General features: G+C 46.2%; 1 non-coding gene across 1 annotated transcript; it reads left to right on the top strand.

The window, feature by feature from the left end:
• The first annotated feature begins 5,086 nt into the window (after window positions 1-5,086).
• On the top strand, window positions 5,087-5,159 carry Trnaa-ugc (transfer RNA alanine (anticodon UGC)). Its single transcript has one exon. It is a non-coding gene; the product is annotated as a tRNA-Ala (tRNA).
• The last annotated feature ends 338 nt before the right edge of the window (window positions 5,160-5,497 follow it).

The raw sequence follows: 5,497 nt of genomic DNA, 5'->3' as shown, positions 1-5,497 counted from the left end.
GCTCTGCTTACAATGTTGCCATTATGACACAAATACTATGTGTGAGTGTGTGTGTGTGTGTGTGTGTGTGTGTGTGTATTATGCGGATTGAATCCAGCGGGCGCATAACCACTGAGCCACATCCCAGCCCATTTTTATATTTTATTTAGAGACAGGGTCTCGCTGAGTTGCTTAGGGCCTTGCTAAGTGGCTGAGGCTGGCTTTAAACCCACAATCCTCCTGCCTCAGCCTCCCCAGCTGCTGGGATTATAGTTGTTTGCCACTGTGCCTGATTTTATCACACAAATACAAAGAGCTGAGTAGTTGAAAAGGTAATGCCCAACCAAACATTTCTATATTTTTTCATGGTTTTACTTTGTTGAAGGTTTTGTGATATTTTAAAATGAAAGTATTGCTCCATTTCACAGCAGTCAAAACTGAGGCCATTTGGTGGTGACAGAGCTGGGAGTGGAGATTGAAACAGGTCTCTTTTGAGCATCCAGATGAGCTTCTCTGCTACTCTGATAGTGGCCCTACTGGGGGAGCATTGATTCCCATGTCCTCCCCTCTGGGTTAACTTTGGGTACCATCCATGCATAGTAGGGCAAGTGTGAGGAAGGAATGGGATCAAGGGTCTGGAAGGGCTTTGAAAGTTAAAAGGGACTCACAGAGCGTACTGGGGCTGGTTTCTCCTGCTGCAAGTTGTCTTTTATTGCTATGAATGTTTTCAGACCTTCAAGGCGCACCTCTGTGTGGGCTTGGGGAGGGAAGGCAGGGCCCACTCTAAGCAGTAAAGCAGAGGCTGAGCCTATGGAGATGAGTGGCTGGTGAGCCCTAGATAGGGAGTTTGGGCTTAAAATATGTCAATTACTGTCTGCTTCTCCAGGGAGCTGTAATAAGAGGACTCTTTGACCAGAAGCAGGAACTTGAAAGGCATTTTGGCACAAGAAGCAGCAGCAAGATATTAGAACTGATCCAGAGGGCACTGGTCCCAAAGACAGACCATCTAGCACACCACCACCCTATCAAGATTGTGTGGTCTTGGGGCATGGTGATGTATGCCTGTAATCCAGGAGACTCAGGAGGCTCATGCAGGAGAATGGCAAGTTCAAGGCTGGCCTTAGCAACTTAGCAAGGCCCTAAGTTACTTAGCAAACCCTGTCTCAAGATAAATTTTTAAAAGGCTGGGACAATAGCTTGTGGTAAAACACCCCTGGGCTCAGTCCCCAGTACCTAAATAAATAAAGATCACATGATCCCTAGTGAGACCAAGTCCAAAAACCAATTGGACCCTAGACCCAAGAAGCCAAGCTTCACCTATGGATAGCATCAGTTCTAACTAAGCTTGATATTACTTCTAAAATTAACCCAACTAACAACCAAACAGAAACAACTAGTTGGGGGGTGTGTCTTTTCATGGCTCATAGTTTTGGGTCCAGAGAAAGAACGTGGGAGGGACTGGCTGTGCCCTTCTTAACAGAGGGACAGCTCTGAGCACTCATGGACAATTACCAGCTTAGACAGTAGGGTCCAGAAAGTTCCAAGAAGGCCCCCAGCCCTAGCAGTTATTCCAACCCTAAACCCCTGCTAGCCTCATCTGAGTGCCCAGTCTACTCAGAACCCAGTGGATGGATCTGCAGGCAAAGACCAGAGACTTCATAGACCAGGAAGAGCGACAGTCAGGGGAGCTGCCCTGGCCACAGAACAGCTCACTTCAGGTGAGGGGCGACTTCAGCGAGGACCTGCTGTCTGAACTGTGATTATTTTTTGTTCCCCCACCCCCGCCCCAGCAATAGCTTTGATTTTTATTTATTCACCTATTTGTTTGCTTTTATTTTTTTTATTTTCATAGAGACTAACAATAAATTCCCATTTCTGTGTTTATTTAAGAGAACACAAGGAGAGGAACCAGAAAAATGGCCTCCATTTCTTGAAAGAAAAGGAAACCAGAGAGGGAGTTAGTTAACCCACACTAGGGAAGGGTTGGTAGCTGGGGTCAAAAACGCCAGAGTCCCAGAACCTACAGGACAAAAGAAAATCCCACGGGAGGAACTGGCCTTTGGTAAAGAGATGTGCCTTGGAACCTGGCTGGGAAGAACCCGTGTTTTCCTTTTCACTGTGGTTTCGAGCTCCGGTAATTGAAACCTAAGGAAGGGGAGGTCGAGATCAACCAGAGTGTCTTATGAAGCTCAGCAAATGTTTGCAGTTGATGGATCTGGGCATGTGCAGGAGATACCGGGAGACAATCACAACTGTCATGTAACCACGAGGAACTTCCCTCCTACTCCAGAGAAGAACACAGTTGACGTTCTCTCCTCAGAACTACTTTTACACTGACACCATATTTTACCCCCTAAAATGTTTCTGTTCCAACATTTCCTGTGTGGTTTGCAATAACCACATCAGGATAGAAGCAGTGACATTTTTATCCCATTTTATAGATGAAGAAACTAACCTCAGGAGGGTGGCAGTCTTTCTCAGGGTGACAGCAAATTCGTGACAAAACAGGAACTGAATTCAGCCCTTCTGACCTGACTCTGACCACCATATCTCTGTTTTAGTGTGCATGCTCCTTGTGGCAGGGCCATGCCTATGGGAACAGTCTAAATGGGGACTGATCTGGGGCATGCCATGATTGTTTTGAAGTCTTACCAGACATAAAGTAGCATCAAGCTTCCACCTAGTGATGTAGTCTTCGGTCTCTAAACCTGTCACTGACCACCAAAGACAGAAGCAAGGCTTGGGAGTGGACTTCTGCATGTCTTCTCCAGGTTCTCAGGACTAATAGTGAGGCCATGTGTATGTTTGGTTAAGCCACAAACATGTCACCCAGACTTGTGCTCTTTTCAAGGCCATGGCCCAGGAAGAGGCTCAGAATGTCTTGATATGTGGTAGGCTTTGAGGCAAGCAAGATCTCTAGGAACATTGCCCGGGAGGGTCATCCCTGAGGGTACAGAAGGAGCCAGAAGGTACCTTTTGTACCCTCTCCTACCCTTCTTCTATTGAGTTTTTAAATTAGCTCTGAAAACCCAGGTGTCAGGCTTCCCCCTGGAACAACCCAGATGAGCCATTAAAAATGCCAAGACAAAATGAATGCCTAAATCACCCTGTCTCTCCAAAGGTAGAGTCTTGCCTAATCACACATCAAATCATATTTTATCTTCTCCAGATGGATGTCTTCTTTCAAAGTCTGATGGTCACTGAGACAAAGATATCGTGTCAACCTTAAGTAACTGTGGAAGTTTTACCCCAATAGATTATTTGCTGGGAGTAACTAACATAAAAAAATGTCCTGTCAGATGACAGCTTGCTTTCCCTCATTTTTTTAAAGGGTAATATTTGGTTTCATCTTGCAACTACTTGGGAAAATTTAGCACTGAGTCAGAAAGGTTGGCCAACAAGTAGCACTTCATAAATTGCTGGAGCCCTAATCAATACGTGTTGTCATCCACTTCAGTCCTTTGGGCAGATTTCTCTCTGCCCTGAGTCGTTGGTGTATTTTATGAGGTTGTTACAGGCTGGGCTTGCATGGCCTGGGCCTAATGAACCTGTCACCGCTGCTATTGATTGACATGCCAGTGTAAGTGAGACGGGCGATTCCGATTGACTTCCTAATTACTGCTGCTGGGCTGCTCCACCAACTGCTCGGGCCAGAGGTTAATAGTTTTGATGTTCAGCCGCTCCTAGCTGCAGAGGCCGAGTGCGACTGGCTCCTTGGAAGTCAATACCTGAATCAAGTTCTCAAGGCTACTGCCGAGCCTGATCAATTAAGTCCTCTGTGTTGCTCCTGGTGGTGGCTGACAAGGGGCTGATGAGTGGAGGAGATCAAAAGCAAATGGTTTAAGGGAGTTTAGGAGGCTTGGGAAGCACCACCCATGGTCAAGGATTGGCGATTAAGAAGGTCGGCATCTGGGGGAGGAGTGTCGGGCACAGGAGAATTTAAATCATCGCACCAGGGTGTCAGCCATTGGATTTGTTTTGTTTTCCGTTTTACATTCCAAGGATTGAAAATTGAGTCTTTCTTTTGTTCTTCCAGTGTCCAGAATTCTGCCAGGTGTCACGGACTTTTGGAGACTATCTTAGTGTGCTTAGGCTGCCATAAGCAAAAACCATAAACCTGGTGGCATATAAATGACAGGAATTTATTTCTTGAAGTTCTGGAGGCTGGAAGTCCAAGATCAAGGCAGATCTATGTCCGAGGAGAACATTTCTGGCTCCTGGAGGGAGGCGTCTCACTGTCCTCACATGGCAGGAGGAGGGAGGCAGCTCCCCGGGGACCTCTTTATCAGGGTGCTAATCTTCGCGACCGGATCACTCCTGAAGGTCCCACTTTCTGAACACTGTTTCATTGGTTATTAGGTTTCAGCATATTAATTTGAAAAATGGGGACAGACATTCAGACCATAGCAGAAAGGAACGATTGAAACTACTTGCCCTTCTTCATTCATTCAGCAGAGACTAATTGAATATTTACCTTATCTGAGGAAGGCAGACTGGGAGTCTACAAATTTATCGTAATTTTTCACTGATATTATGTCTTAAGAATTGGCAAAGTTTGCATATCTATCCTTTTATTTGAAATTGACAATATGCCATGAAGTACCTGTGTGTGTGGGGTGGGTGGTCACTATCTCCATTTTTTATAAGAAAACTAATGTCCCGCAGAGTAACGGACTCCCCTGAGTCCTACCCAGTTAAGAAGCAGAGAAGCAAAGCCTCAAAGGCTTTCTGATCTTAATCTGTTCTGATCTTAATCTGATGCTCTTGCTAGGATGCCTGATGCCTGCATCCGAGAAGCTTATGAGCCAATTGAGATAAATAAGACCAGAGCACCACTGTGTCAGGGATCTCCAAGACACGACTGGGTTTCTTTTCGTTATCTTTCTCATCACTGTGACCAACACACCCAACAAGAACAACTTAGAGGAGAAACTTTTATTTGTGGCTTATGATTTCAGAGGTCTTAGGCCACAGCAGGCCAACTCCATCGCTCTGGGCCCAAGTGAGGCAGTTCATCGTGTGAGGAGGGCCTAGGGGAGGAAAGCACTTTGACTCATGGTGGTCAGGAAGCAGACAGCAAGAGCAAGAAAGAGGAAGGAGCAAGACTGGGGATATGGCTCAGTTGGTAGAGTGTTTGCCTTGCATGCACAAGACCCTGGGTTCAATCCCCAGCACCCCCCTCCAAAAAAAAAAAAAAAAGAAAGAGGAAGGGGCCACAGAGATGCTCCCACACAGTTACCACCCAGTAAGTCCATTCAAACTGGGATGGACTGGTTAGGTTACAGCTCTCACAGTTCAATCACTTTGCCTCTGAACATTCCTGCAGGTAACCCAGGAACTTTTGGGGGTGCACCTCACATTCAAACCATAACAAGGCACAATGATTGAGAAGGACTCAAAGAACTCTCATGGCTTTTACGGGGAAAACCAGAAAAGTGGGGCTGGGGTTGTGGCTCAGTGGAAGAGTGCTTGGCTAGCATGTGTGAGGCCCTGGGTTTGATCCTCAGCACCACATAAA

The sequence above is a fragment of the Ictidomys tridecemlineatus genome, chromosome 13, assembly GCF_052094955.1.
Source record: "Ictidomys tridecemlineatus isolate mIctTri1 chromosome 13, mIctTri1.hap1, whole genome shotgun sequence".
Classification (NCBI taxonomy): domain Eukaryota; kingdom Metazoa; phylum Chordata; class Mammalia; order Rodentia; family Sciuridae; genus Ictidomys; species Ictidomys tridecemlineatus.
The sequence above is the reverse complement of the archived record's forward strand: the minus strand, read 5'-3'. Positions and strand labels throughout refer to the sequence as shown.